Source organism: Coregonus lavaretus, assembly GCF_964263955.1.
Source record: "Coregonus lavaretus genome assembly, chromosome: 5".
NCBI classification, from domain to species: Eukaryota; Metazoa; Chordata; class Actinopteri; order Salmoniformes; family Salmonidae; genus Coregonus; species Coregonus lavaretus.
Window position 1 is genome coordinate 18848889 of NC_139992.1, and position 15780 is coordinate 18864668.

Here is a 15780-nt window from a genome sequence, read left to right on the forward strand (position 1 = left end):
CACTGACAAAGACATGATCAGTCTATAATTTTAATGGTAGGTTTATTTGAACAGTGAGAGACAGAATAACCAAAAAAAAATCCAGAAGAACGCATGTCAAAAATGTTATAAATTGATTTGCATTTTAATGAGGGAAATAAGTATTTGACCCCCTCTCAATCAGAAAGATTTCTGGCTCCCAGGTGTCTTTTATACAGGTAACGAGCTGAGATTAGGACCACACTCTTAAAGGGAGTGCTCCTAATCTCAGCTTGTTACCTGTATAAAAGACACCTGTCCACAGAAGCAATCAATCAATCAGATTCCAAACTCTCCACCATGGCCAAGACCAAAGAGCTCTCCAAGGATGTCAAGGACAAGATTGTAGACCTACACAAGGCTGGAATGGGCTACAAGACCATCGCCAAGCAGCTTGGTGAGAAGGTGACAACAGTTGGTGCAATTATTCGCAAATGGAAGAAACACAAAAGAACTGTCAATCTCCCTCGGCCCGGGGCTCCATGCAAAATCTCACCTCGTGGAGTTGCAATGATCATGAGAACGGTGAGGAATCAGCCCAGAACTACACAGGAGGATCTTGTCAATGATCTCAAGGCAGCTGGGACCATAGTCACCAATAAAACAATTGGTAACACACTATGCCGTGAAGGACTGAAATCCTGCAGCGCCCGCAAGGTCCCCCTGCTCAAGAAAGCACATATACAGGCCGGTCTGAAGTGTGCCAATGAACATCTGAATGATTCAGAAGAGAACTGGGTGAAAGTGTTGTGGTCAGATGAGACCAAAATCGAGCTCTTTGGGATCAACTCAACTCGCCTTGTTTGGAGGAGGAGGAATGCTGCCTATGACCCCAAGAACACCATCCCGACCGTCAAACATGGAGGTGGAAACATTATGCTTTCTGGGTGTTTTTCTGCTAAGTGTCACGGATTCTGCCGAGGCTGCTCCTCCTCCTTGCTCGGCAGGCTTCGGCGTTCGTCGTCCCCGGAGTACTAGCTACCACCATTAGATGTTTCGATGTTTGATTGGTTTGGTCTGTCTGTTGCACCTGTGTCCGTTTGTGTCTGATTATGTGTCCTATAAGTTTCCTGCTTTGTGTTTGTTAGTTTGTGTGTTATTTTCCGCCTGTCAGTTGGTGTCGCTTGTGCTGTACTCTGGACTTTGTGTATAGTGACGCACTGTATTTGCGTTGTCGCTCGCCTCCTTGTTGTTGAGGTCCTTTATTTTGTATTGTTATACAGTTAGTAAAGTCTTGTTTGACTCAGCCTATGCGTCCTGCGTCTGACTCCTCAACCGCATCCACGCTGACGGAATAACACACCTGCTGTGGAGTCAGCAGGAGCAGCGGCGGCACCCAAGTCGCTGGAGGAACGGATCAGCGATCAAGACACCATGATCCGGCAACTTGGGGCCGCCATGAACGAGGTGTCCAACACTCTGCGCCGTTTGGTCATTGGAGAGGTGCCCACACCTTACCATCACCATCGGCCAGTCCTCCTCTCCCAGCACCGGAACCCAGTGGCATTCGGCTCTCGCTCCCGAGGGCATATGATGGTACCGCAGCCGGGTGTCAGGGGTTCCTCCTGCAGGTGGAACTCTACCTGGCCACCATACACCCGGCGCCCTCGGGATACGAGAGCGTCTCCGCCCTCATCTCCTGTCTATCCGGCAAGGCGTTGGAGTGGGCCAACGCCGAATGGAGGGGAATAGACGCCGCCACCATCACCTACGCGGAGTTCTCCCGCCGCTTCAGGGCTGTGTTCGATCATCCACCTGAGGGGAAGGCGGCGGGGGAGCGTCTGTTCCACCTCCGACAGGGGAAGAGGAGTGCACAGGAGTTCGCCCTGGAGTTCCGGACTTTAGCGGCGGATGCGGGGTGGAATGAGAGGGCCCTCATCGACCATTATCGGTGCAGCCTACGAGAGGACGTTCGTCGTGAGCTGGCCTGCAGGGACACCAACCTATCCTTCGACCAGTTGGTGGACATTTCCATCCGTCTCGACACCCTGCTGGCTACCCGCGGATGTCCATTCCACCCTCCAGCACCTCCGAGCCGATTCCCATGGAGCTCGGGGGTGCTGGCGCTAGAGAGAGGAGGAGAGTGAACCCGAGGGGGGCCGTCCCCTGCACCAACTGTGGCCGTGGAGGGCACACTGCGGCTAGGTGCTGGGGAGGGTCTCCTGGGAGAGGGGACAACAGGTCACGCACTGGGGAGTCATTTCAGGTGAGTAGGCGCCCCACTTACCCAGAGCTCTCTGTTGGTCACCTGTGTATACCTGTGAGATTTCCACAGGTGGCACCTCATTCCCAGCATAAGGCGCTAGTAGATTCAGGCGCAGCTGGGAATTTTGTTGATCGGGAATTTTGTTTTAGGTTAGGAATTCCCCTTCGGCCGGTGGAAGCCCCCTTCCCTGTTCATGCTCTAGACAGCCGGCCGCTGGGGTCGGGGTTGATTAGAGAAGTCACAGCACCACTTAAGATGACTACGCAGGGGGGTCATGAGGAGATCATTCAGTTTTATCTGATCGAATCTCCTGCGTATCCCATGGTGCTGGGGCTTCCCTGGTTAAGCGCCCATGATCCTACCATTGCGTGGCAACAGAGGGCTCTTATGGAGTGGTCTGCCCAGTGTGTGGGGAGATGTCTAGGTGTTTCCTTAGGGGCGACCTCGGTGGAGAGTCCGAACCAAGTGCCCGCAATGCGCATTCCCCCTGAATATGAGGATTTAGCACTTGTGTTCAGCAAGACTAGGGCATCACGGCTGCCACCTCATAGACAGGGGGATTGTGCGATAGATCTCCAAACAGGAGCGGCACTTCCGCGGAGCCGTGTGTATCCCGTCTCAAGAGGAGACAGCGGCTATGGAGACTTACATAGCCGAGTCCTTGGAACAGGGATACATACGGTCCTCCACTTCCCCGGTTTCCTCGAGTTTCTTCTTTGTGAAGAAGAAGGACGGGGGTTTGCGCCCGTGTATTGATTACCGTAGTCTCAATCAGATCACGGTTAAGTACAGTTATCCTCTTCCTCTGATTGCGACTATGACTGAGTCATTACGCGGAGCGCGGTTCTTCACAAAGTTGGATCTCAGGAGCGCGTACAATCTGGTGCGCATTAGGGAGGGAGATGAATGGAAAACAGCATTTAGCACCACCTCGGGTCATTACGAGTATCTCGTCATGCCATACGGGTTAATGAATGCTCCTTCAGTCTTCCAATCCTTTGTGGACGAGATTTTCCGGGACATGCATGGGCAGGGTGTGGTAGTATACATCGACGACATCCTAGTGTACTCTTCTACACGAGCCGAGCATGTAGCCCTGGTGCGCCGAGTGTTGAGGAGGCTGTTGGAGCATGACTTGTATGTCAAGGCAGAGAAATGCTTGTTTTTCCAGGAGTCCATCTCCTTTTTGGGTTATCGATTGTCCGCGTCTGGTGTGAAGATAGAGGTTGACCGTGTGTCGGCCGTGCGTAATTGGCAAACTCCAACCACTGTAAAGGAGGTGCAGCAGTTTTGGGGTTTTGCTAATTACTACCGGAGGTTTATCCGGGGCTTTGAACAGGTGGCAGCTCCCATTACGTCCCTGCTGAAGGGGGGCCCGGTGCGTTTGCAGTGGTCAGCTGAAGCGGACAGGGCATTTGTTAAACTGAAGAACCTGTTCACTTCGGCTCCGGTGCTGGCGCATCCGGACCCCGCTTTACCATTCCAAGTTGAGGTAGACGCGTCAGAGGCCGGTATTGGGGCAGTTCTGTCGCAACGGTCCGGCACGCCACCTAAACTCCGCCCCTGTGCGTTCTATTCTAAGAAGCTCAGCCCGGCGGTGCGTAATTATGACGTAGGGGACAGGGAGCTGTTAGCCGTGGTTCAGGCCCTAAAGGTGTGGAGGCATTGGCTTGAGGGGGCTCAACACCCTTTCCTCATTCTGACTGACCACCGTAACCTGGAGTACATCCGGGCAGCTAGGAGATTAAACCCTCGTCAGGCTAGGTGGAACATGTTCCTGACCCGGTTTGTTTTTAAGATCACATACATCCCAGGGTCCCAGAACGGTAAGGCAGACGCCCTGTCCCGGCGGTATGACACAGAGGAGAGGTCCATTGAGCCTACTCCCATACTGCCGGAGTCTTGTCTGGTGACTCCGGTGGTGTGGGAGGTCGATGCGGAGATCGAGCGGGCATTGCGTACCGACCCTACTCCCCCAGAGTGTCCTGTGGGGCGGACGTACGTTCCGCTCGAGGTTCGTGATCGCCTTATTTATTGGGCTCATACATCACCCTCCTCTGGACATCCAGGTATTGGCCGGACAGTGCACTGCCTTAGCGTGAAATACTGGTGGCCAACGTTAGCTAGGGATGTGAGGGTTTATGTCTCCTCCTGCTCGGTGTGCGCCCAGTGTAAGGCGCCTAGACACCTGCCCAGGGGAAAGTTACATCCCCTGCCCGTTCCACAACGACCATGGTCCCACCTCTCGGTGGATTTTGTGACCGACCTTCCCCCCTCCCAGGGGAATACCACCATTTTGGTCGTTGTGGATCGGTTTTCCAAGGCCTGTCGTCTCCTTCCAATGCCGGGTCTTCCTACTGCCCTACAGACCGCTGAGGCCCTATTTACCCACGTTTTCCGGCACTATGGGGTTCCCGAGGATATAGTGTCTGACCGAGGTCCCCAGTTCACCTCCAGAGTCTGGGGGGCATTCATGGAACGCTTGGGGGTCTCGGTGAGCCTTACCTCGGGTTACCACCCAGAGAGCAATGGGCAGGTAGAACGAGTCAACCAGGATGTGGGTAGGTTTCTGAGGTCCTATTGCCAGGGCCGGCCAGAGGAGTGGTCAAGGTATATCCCCTGGGCAGAGATGGCACAGAACTCTCTCCGCCACTCCTCCACCAATCTAACCCCTTTCCAGTGTGTGTTAGGGTATCAGCCGGTTCTGGCACCTTGGCACGAGAGCCAGATCGAGGCTCCTGCGGTGGATGAGTGGATTCGGAGCTCGGAGGAGACGTGGAACGCTGCACATGTCCATCTGCAGCGGGCCATCCGTCGACAGAAGGCGAGCGCCGATCGCCACCGCAGTGAGGGACCGGTGTACGCACCGGGAGATCGAATCTGGCTCTCGACTCGAAACCTGCCCCTCCGCCTGCCCTGCCGGAAGCTGGGTCTGCGGTTTGTGGGGGCTTTTAAAGTCCTGAGGAGATTGAACGAGGTGTGTTACAGGTTACAACTGCCTATTGATTATAAGAATATTAACCCCTCGTTCCATGTGTGTCTTCTCAGGTCGGTGGTAGCTGGTCCACTCCAGGAAGGTGAGATAGGAGAGACCCCTCCGCTCCCACTGGACATCGAGGGAGCTCCGGCGTACACGGTCAGGACCATCTTGGACTCGAGACGTCGGATGGGGGGGTCTCCAGTATCTCGTGGAGTGGAAGGGGTACGGCCCGGAGGAACGGTGCTGGGTGCCTAGGAGGGATATCCTAGATCCATCCCTCCTGACTGAGTTCCACCGTGGTCATCCCACGCGCCCGGCTCCGCGTCCTCCTGGTCGTCCCTGAGGCCGGGGTCGGCGCACGGCTGGAGCCGCGCGTCAAGGGGGGGGGGGGGTACTGTCACGGATTCTGCCGAGGCTGCTCCTCCTCCTTGCTCGGCCAGGCTTCGGCGTTCGTCGTCCCCGGAGTACTAGCTACCACCATTAGATGTTTCGATGTTTGATTGGTTTGGTCTGTCTGTTGCACCTGTGTCCGTTTGTGTCTGATTATGTGTCCTATAAGTTTCCTGCTTTGTGTTTGTTAGTTGTGTGTTATTTTCCGCCTGTCAGTTGGTGTCGCTTGTGCTGTACTCTGGACTTTGTGTATAGTGACGCACTGTATTTGCGTTGTCGCTCGCCTCCTTGTTGAGGTCGTTTATTGTGTATTGTTATACAGTTAGTAAAGCCTATGCGTCCTGCGTCTGACTCCTCAACCGCATCCACATCAACGCTGACACTAAGGGGACAGGACAATTTCACCACATCAAAGGGACGATGGACGGGGCCATGTACCGTCAAATCTTGGGTGAGAACCTCCTTCCCTCAGCCAGGGCATTGAAAATGGGTTGTGGATGGGTATTCCAGCATGACAATGACCCAAAACACACGGCCAAGGCAACAAAGGAGTGGCTCAAGAAGAAGCACATTAAGGTCCTGGAGTGGCCTAGCCAGTCTCCAGACCTTAATCCCATAGAAAATCTGTGGAGGGAGCTGAAGGTTCGAGTTGCCAAACGTCAGCCTCGAAACCTTAATGACTTGGAGAAGATCTGCAAAGAGGAGTGGGACAAAATCCCTCCTGAGATGTGTGCAAACCTGGTGGCCAACTACAAGAAACATCTGACCTCTGTGATTGCCAACAAGGGTTTTGCCACCAAATACTAAGTCATGTTTTGCAGAGGGGTCAAATACTTATTTCCCTCATTAAAATGCAAATCAATTTATAACATTTTTTACATGCATTTTTCTGGATTTTATTGTTGTTATTCTGTCTCTCACTGTTCAAATAAACCTACCATTAAAATGATAGACTGATCATGTCTTTGTCAGTGGGCAAACGTACAAAATCAGCAGGGGATCAAATACTTTTTTCCCCTCACTGTAGATTGCACACAGGTGGACTTTTTTAACTAATTATGCGACTTCTGAAGGTAATTGGTTGCACCAGATCTTATTTAGGGCCTTCATAGCAAAGGGGGTGAATACATATGCACGCACCACTTTTCCGTTATTTATTTCTTAGAATTTTTTGAAACAAGTTATTTTTTTCATTTCACTTCACCAATTTGGACTATTTTGTGTATGGCCATTATATGAAATCCAAATAAAAATCAATTTAAATTACAGGTTGTAATGCAACAAAATAGGAAAAACGCCAAGGGGGAAGAATACTTTTGCAAGGCACTGTACTTTGGTCATCATACTTTGATCTGCTTTCCTTCAAATATCATCAAATTTCATGAAAAACATGATTTTGAATAGTCTTAAATAGTTACATTTGAATGATAACATGTTCACTTAGGATCTCACTTGGTGAAGTCCATAGGGGAATTTGCTGTGTAGAGGCAATCTGGGGCAGGCCTTTAAGGAAAACAAATTATATTTGACTACAGGAGTCACCACGGTAGTCAACAACCACAGCCCGTGGCAGGCAGGCAGGCAGGCTAATACCTCATACCTCATACCTGGAACAGGGCCAGACACATTCCCCATTCCACCACAGAAAGACTGACTGACATCTCCAGGGCTCTGGTGTTAACTGGATGACTAAAGGTAAAACATAAAACAACTGTAACGGAGAGAGAAAATGATCACCCGGGGTGAGCAACACTAACCCGGGAGAACTACCCTGCTGCATTCAAACCCTTAACAAGAACACCTGATTCTACTAGATGCTCACCAATATATTGATTAGTTGAATCAAAAAAATCTAATCAAAGTTTATTGCTCGCATACACAGTTTAGCAGATGTTATAGTGGGCGCAGCGAAATGCTTGCATTACTAGATCCTAACAGTTCAGTAAAATGTCAAACATCAGGTGTGTTATAGCAAAAGTGCATACTCAGTAGCTGTCCAGGAGCAGGGTTGGCCATCCCTGGAGTGATGATACTGTGCAGCACAAGAGTCTTGAGGTCAGTGTTTTGAAAGCTAAGATTTCTGTTCCCAGCTGGTCTGGATTGACTCACTGCATGACTTGAGTCTTGGAGTTTTCAATTCCCTCCTTCAATACAAGCTTGACTCTTTATCAAGGGTGGATGTTTGGTTGACTGGCCAGTTTATACTAAGTCTGACAGACACACTTCACAGTGGAGGTGTATAACTGTTTAACTGTATAACAGCTGTTATTACAACTAAGTTATCAACTGTGAGGTGTCACACTACCTTTGTCCACTTGTAATGAGAGTGATATCAAATGTACATTCTGCTACTACATGGAGTTTAGTTCGATATCTTTGCTTTATATTGGGTAACATCAGTGTCTATTCTGGATGATGTGCCATTGACGATATGCATTTAAAAATATATATTTTAGACATTTAGCAGACACTCTTATCCAGAGCAATTAGGGCTAAGTGCCTTGCTCAAGGGCACATCAACAGATTTTTCACCTAGCCGGCTCAGGGATTCGAACCAGCGATCTTTCAGTTACTGGCCCAGCGCTGTTAACTGCTAGGCTACAGTGATAAGGCTGTGCCTTGACAGAAGCACTAAAGGATGTGGAAACAAGAGTGCTAGTAGGCGCCAGAATGAAATCTACATCTGTGCTCCCATTTGCCCATGGTTATGACGCCCATCAAACAAGAGTGCTAGTAGGCGCCAGAATCGGATTGATGTTGAGTCGACCATAATGACTGCTTGTGCGATACAGGAAATGATCTCTCTACTTCTCAGCACAACCACCACATCAAAACACACTGATGGAGAGATTAAAACAAAGTGACAGAAAGATAAAGATAGAGAAAGGTGTTCACTAAGATTAAAAATGAATGGTGCCAACAAACGGAGAGAAAGAGGATGGATTAATTAAGTTAGATGTTGGTATTATAATGTGTGCTTTATTATATCTCGATGTGGTCCAATTTGTAGCTACAACTCAGAGCAGTCTCCTTGAAAAACATATATCCTTAGTAGGCCTACATCTGTGCTCCCATTTGCCCATGTTTCTTGGAAATCATTTGTATGGTAACATTTTATGATACTCAACTCATCCTGTGGTATAAGCACATTCATCCAGTAACTGTTTCATTACACCTCAAATTAATGTCACTATACTGAAGGTGTCTGTGCACACTTTGTAAAGCCATATGACATGGTTATGGCGCTCATTATTTAATTAAATAATGTGACACAGAGGTTGGTAAATGACATAAAATTTTATAACATCTGGTTATTTGTAGCATGTAATAACATATGACATAAGTTGTCATGCAGACTGTGTAACAGTTGACATTAGAGCATATGACAACAGTCCACAGTCATCTCCTTTTTCTTGATCAAATTGAGGGAGAGGTTGTTGTCCTGGCACCACACGGCCAGGTCTCTGACCTCCTCCCTATAGGCTGTCTCGTCGTTGTCGGTGATCAGGCCTACCACTGTTGTGTCATCGGCAAACTTAATGATGGTGTTGGAGTCTTGCCTGGCCATTCAGTCATGAGTGAACAGGGAGTACAGGAGGGGACTAAGCACGCACTCCTGAGGGACCCCCGTGTTGAGGATCAGCGTGGCGGATGTGTTGTTACCTACCCTTACCACCTGGGGGCGGCCCGTCAGGAAGTCCAGGATCCAGTTGCAGAGGGAAGTGTTTAGTCCCAGGGTCCTTAGCTTAGTGATGAGCTTTGAGGGCACTATAGTGTTGAACGCTGAACTGTAGTCAATGAATAGCATTCGCACATAGGTGTTCCTTTTGTCCAGGTGTGAAAGGGCAGTGTGGAGCGCAATAGAGATTGCATCATCTGTGGATCTGTTGGGGCGGTATGCAAATTGGAGTGGGTCTAGGGTTTCTGGAATAATGGTGTTGATGTGCGCCATGACCAGCCTTTCAAAGCACTTCATGGCTACAGACGTGAGTGCTATGGGTCGGTAGTCATTTAGGTAGGTTACGTTAGTGTTCTTGGGCACAGGGACTATGGTGGTCTGCTTGAAACATGTTGGTATTACAGACTCAGACAGGGAGAGGTTGAAAATGTCAGTGAAGACACTTGCCAGTTGGTCAGCACATGCTCGGAGTACACGTCCTGGTAATCCGTCTGGCCCTGCGGCCTTGTGAATGTTGACCAGTTTAAAAGGTATTACTCACATCGGCTATGGAGAGCGTGATCACACAGTCATTCGGAACAGCTGATGCTCTCATGCATGTTTCAGTGTTGCTTGCCTCGAAGCGAGCATAGAAGTGATTTAGCTCGTCTGGTAGGCTCGTGTCACTGGGCAGCTCGCGGCTGTGCATCCCTTTGTAGTGGAGGGCATAGCGGGATTTCTTATAAGCTTCCGGGTTAGAGTTCTACCCCTTGAAAGCGGCTGCTCTACCCTTTAGCTCAGTGCGGATGTTGCCTGTAATCCATGGCTTCTGATTGGCGTATGTACGTACAGTCACTGTGGGGACGACAGAACACAGGAGGGTGTTCTTTAATGGAAGCCTTTCAAACAAAATCCAGGTAGGATCAGGAATTCCCCAGGGCAGCTGTCTAGACCCCTTGCTTTTTTCCATCTTTACTAACGACATGCCACTGGCTTTGAGTAAAGCCAGTGTGTCTATGTATGCGGATGACTGCGTATTCATATACTGACTCCAGTCGTGTGGAGAGGCAGAACATTGTTGGCGGAGGTACTTCCCTATTTCTTGGTTCAGGCGTTCCGTCTGCCCGTTGTTCTGGGGATGGTACCCGGAGGAGAGGCTGAGGGCGATCCCCAGTCGGTCACAGAAGGCTCGCCACACCCGGGAGACAAACTGGGACCCGCGGTCAGAAACTATGTCCTCCAGAATCCCATACAGACGGAACACCTGCTGGAACATACACTCAGCCAATTCCATGGTGTTAGGTAAATGAGGAAGAGGAACCAGACACATTTTTGAAAAACGGTCTACTATGACAAGGATGGTGGTGTTACCAGAGGATTCAGGAAGGTCTGTGATGAAGTCAACAGCTATAAAAGGTTGAAGCTTACCAGGGAGATGACGAGGGCTTTTGGTTTGGGCGCAGACTGGACAGGAGAGTACGTAATCCCTTACGTCGGATGCCAGTGAGGACCACCAGAACTTACGGGCTAGAAGTTCGGTGGTTAATGTAATGCCCGGATGTCCTGACCCCAAGGACGTGTGACACCATTGCATCAGTTGGGGTCTAACAGCTGCTGGTACGTAAGTCTTCCCAGCTGGTGTCTCAGGAGTAGCCGGGTCTGAGGTTAGGGCTTCTTGTATAGCAGAGTGAACCTCCCACTGTACCGGTTCCATAATGCAAGAGGATGGGAAAATGGGTGTAGGGTCTGAGTTACTGGTCGGAAGGTCAAACTGGCGGGAGAGAGCATCAGCTTTTACGTTTTTCTTTTTTTCGCTTGATGGCGAGGAGTTCTGTTCCCCAAATCGTAATTCCTCTCAGCGGCGGATAACTTCCTGGAGAAGAAGGCACTGGGATGTGATTTGGGAGGTGTTGCCACCCACTGAGAGAGTATGGCTCCTACTACTTTGGAGGCATCCACCTCCAGGGTGAAAGGAAGGGTCGGATCATGTTGGCGAAGGAGAGGAGCTGAGGTGAAGAGGCATTTCAAGTTGTTGAAAGCAGTCAGGGCGGTATCAGTCGTTTGAAGAGTCCGGGTCTTTTGGCTGGTAAGGGCAGTGAGGGGAGCGGCAGTAGAACTGAAGTTCCGAATGAACTGGCGATAGAAGTTGGAGAACCCAATGAAACGTTGGAGTCCCTTAACAGTGGTGGGTTTGGGCCAGTTATTGACAGCGGTGACTTTGTTTTCATCCATGCGGACCCCTCCAGGTGTCAGTACGAAACCGAGGAAGTTTACATGGAAGGTGCTCTTTTCAGAATTCACATAAAGGTTATGGTCAAGGAGCCGTTGAAGAACCTTTTGTACATGCTGTATGTGTTCCTTCAGGGAGTGGGAGTAAATCAGGATGTAATCAATGTAGACGATGAGAAAGCGGTTGATCATATCCTGGAAAAGATGTTGTATAGATGTTGGCGTGGCCCACTTGTTCAAGGGTCGCTGGGATCAAAGGAAGAGGGAAACGGTTCTTGACCGTGACGTCATTCAGGGAACGGTAATCAATACATGGACGGAGACCACCGTCCTTTTTTCCAACGAAGAAGAAGCTGGACGCAGCCGGGGAAGAAGGACGAATTAAACCATTTTCGAGTGCTTCATCAATGTAGTTCTCCATTGCCTCATTTTCCGGGATAGATAGGGGGTAAACATGGCCCGTCGGTGGGGACACTCCAGGGAGTAAGTAAATAGCACAGTCCACTGGGTGATGTGGTGGCAGAGTGGAGGCCTTGATTTTGCTGAAGACATTGCTGTACTGGGCGTATTCAGATGGTATAGTGGGTGGCACTGCAGAGTCCTCAATGGTGGTGTTTCTGCAGGGTAGGCTGAGACAACTGGTGATGCAGGTAGAAGACCAGGACAGTAGTTCACCTTGTCACCACGAGATAGCAGTGTCGTGACGGCAAAGCCAGGGGTGTCCGAGGATGAGTGGCTGTTTGGGGAATGATAGTTCCATGAGTTGAATGGTTTCGGTGTGGAAGACTCCAATCTGGAGGGTGACGCTCTGTGTCAGGTGCGTAATGAAGCCCGTGCCCAATGGCTGCCCGTCCAGGGCGTTAATCCTTAAGAGAGGGGTGACAGGTGTAAGATCAATGTCAAGCTCTTGTACTAGCTGGTGATCAATAAAATTACCTGCTGCGCCCGAATCTATCAAGCCCTCTACGTACTTAGTAACCCCCTTTGCGGTTATCAACACTGGGATGGAGAATTGCTTCTGGGAGATATTTAGAAATAAGGACACGCCTACCTGCATGGCAGCGGAGGGACCCTTATCATCTCTCCGTGGGGGGCGAACAGGGCAATGGCTGAGTAGATTATCTTTCCCTCCACAGTATAGGCAGAGCCCTTCTTGGATCCGCCTTTGACGTTTGATACGCGGGAGAGGAGCATGGCCCAACTGCATGGGCTCTGGAAGACTGGAACGGGATGACGGAACCATGGAAAGAGAAGGTTTCAGGTTCCTGGGTGTCAGAGTTCTTCGACGGTCGGCGACGAGGTGGTCGATGGAGATACGAATGTATTGATTTAAATCCTGAAGGTCACCTCTACAGGCCAACTCCGCCTGAAGTTCCCTGTTGAGCCCTCTTCGGTAGACGTAAGTAAAGCAGCCTCACTCCATCCACTCCCTGCAGCCATGGTGCGGAACTCGAGGGTATACTCGGCAGCTGAATTGAGTCCTTGTTGAAGTTCTATGAGGAGGTCTCCTGGAAGGAGCGTGATCGAATACCTCTTTGAAGAGGGTGTGGAAATGGGTCTCGGATCTGAGTTCTGTGCTGTTGGCAGTCCATATGGTGGTGGCCCAATCCAGGGCTTTGCCTGTGAGCAGAGACACAAAATCCACCCTGCTCTTGTCGGTGGCAAAGTTAGTGGGGTTGTGCTCAATGTATTTGCTGCATTGCATCAGAAATCCCTGACATTTCCCAGGTGAACCGTCATACTTTCCAGGCATGGATATGAATGAAGGAGGGCTATGGGTTACGATACCTGGCATCGGAAGAGTAGGGATAGGCTGATGGAGAAGATGGCAGATTTCCTCCATACATTCCTCTTGCTGGGTTAGGCGCTGCTGTAGCTCCGCTGAATCCGTTCAATTTTTTGGTGAAGTATTCTGTAATGAATAGTCAGGGAGAAAAAGGGTGTAGATTCACGCGCAGAGCGCGGCAGGTGTTTATTTCGCCTTCACAAAAGGCAGGAATCGTGTTCACAGGCAGGCAATGGTCATACACAGGTAGGCTAACAGGCAGGAGAATCCAAAACTAGGACTGAAGGCTATAACTGGTTGTCACAAACAAACTAAGAAAAGGATTAGTAGAGTCAAAATGAACAATACCTCACAAGGCACAAACAGAATGAACTGAACTAAATAAGGAGCTAATGAGACCAGGTGAGTAACAAACACAGGTGAAATCAATGAACAAAAATGAAAGACAGGGCTACGTTCAAGAACACAGAGAAACATGGCTACATTCAAGAACACAAGGTTGACTAAGAAAATAAATACAGAACCTTACACTACACAAATAAAGTTTGTATATGGGTGGTTCTGCAACTACTGGCACTTTTGGCATTTTTTTGTTTGTTTTGTTTCTTGAAAGAAACTTGAATTTACATAAATAATGTTCTACTTTTGTCAGGAACCATAAACTGGTATTGACTGTGGCCATTTTATTCAACAAGACATGGATTTATGTAACGGAGACGCAGGGAGAGGAAGCAGGTGCAGTAGTGAGTTTCATGATTAAGAACATGGACAGATCGAAAACAAGGGAAGCGTATGGACAAGAAAACATAACCAATACTGCCTGACCCGATGAGTGCTACAGTGCTTTGCAAAAGTATTTATCCCCCTTGCCGTTTTTCCTATTTTGTTGCATTACAACCTGTAATTTAAATGGATTTTTATTTGGATTTCATGTAATGGACATAAGGCTGTCGTGGTCTAAGGCTGTGCCACTAGAGATCCTGGTTCGAATCCAGGCTCTGTCGTAGCCGGCCGTGACCGGGAGACCCATGGGGCGGCGCACAATTGGCCCAGCTTCGTCCAGGGTAGGGGAGGGAATGGCCGGCAGGGATGTAGCTCAGTTGGTAGAGCATGGCGTTTGCAACGCCAGGGTTGTGGGTTCGATTCCCACGGGGGGACAGTATGATTTTTTTTTTATGTATGCACTCACTAACTGTAAATCGCTCTGGATAAGAGCGTCTGCTAAATGACTAAAATGTCAAATGTAATACACATGTAACCCTCTCACCAGGCTCGAATTTGACTCTCAAGATATTACCTTATTTAGAATATCTGAACAGCATGGGATATTAGGTGAGAAGGACATCTCCAATAAGAATCCCTATTGTAAACTTGCTAGGGTGAATGACAAATAGGGTATTAACTTCAGATAGAATGATTATAGACTTGGTTATTGGTATAAGGATATGCTTTCCCCATGCATTAAATGAAACTGAAACAGTAAATGACTCCACCAATACAACAGACACAAGGTTCAAGATCTATATTAATCAAATGTTCAATGTATCACATCAAAAGAAATACAAATTATAAACCCCAATGATTTTTCCACAACCCATGTCCAAATTATTTGCAAGCTTGCTTAAACCCTGGGCGCGCGTTGGAGCTAAAAAAAATGACGACATACATAAAGTCCCGAAGTCCACCACACATTTGTAGTTACTCACTACTTGTAGATAATGCCTCAGCAAAATATAGTAGTTCCGTGCAGGTGTCCTCACAAGATCCACAGCGAACACAGCTATCAATGCAGCCAGTAATCCGTAGCAGCAACAGACATCCGTTTGAAACCCGAACTGATCGTCACAAGCAATTCTCTCCAAGTCTTGAACGATGCTAGGCTAACCTCTAGGATGTCGAATGTCTCCACAATGTGACGGCAGCTTCAGTCTCTACTAGGTCTTTCTTAACGAACTAATAAACACTCTCTTATAGAAATAAAATCAGGATTTCCCTTTAAAACAAACTCTGTAGGTATGGTTTTGTTTTCTCTATCGTTTCCTTGGGTCATTTTTCCTTCACCAACCCCACTAACGTCTCTCCTCTCTCTCCTTTCAACCTTTCCCTCTCTTCTCTTTCCCAGCAACCAGTCCACTCTCCCATTGGCCACAACTTAACAAGTTACCTCATTGGTCAAAACTTTAACGAGATACGTGGGAAATTTAAACTTAAAATTTGTTTTTTAAACATTGCTTCAAAAGAAATGCATTAATGACATTACAAATCAAGAGCTATTCGATCACCTTTTAAATCTAATACCAATGAATTATAACAAATAAACTCTATACTTGGTTTTAGCAAGGTATTACACACAAAATAGTCCAAATTGGTGAAGTGAAATGAAAAAAAGAACTTCTTTCAGAAAATTCTAAAAATAAATAACGGAAAAGTGGTGCGTGCATATGTATTCACCCCCTTTGCTATTAAGCCCCTAAATAAGATCTGGTGCAACAAATTACCTTCAGAAGGCACAT

General features: G+C 48.6%; 1 pseudogene across 1 annotated transcript in view; it reads right to left on the minus strand.

Annotated features, from left to right (window-relative positions):
• Window positions 1–15331, minus strand: part of LOC311128821 (interleukin-1 receptor type 1-like) — a 35115-nt pseudogene extending 19784 nt beyond the window's left edge. The window contains exon 1 of the transcript in view: window positions 14974–15331. The product of the transcript in view is annotated as an interleukin-1 receptor type 1-like (transcript). The remainder of the gene's footprint in view (window positions 1–14973) is intronic.
• Window positions 15332–15780: the final 449 nt, after the last annotated feature.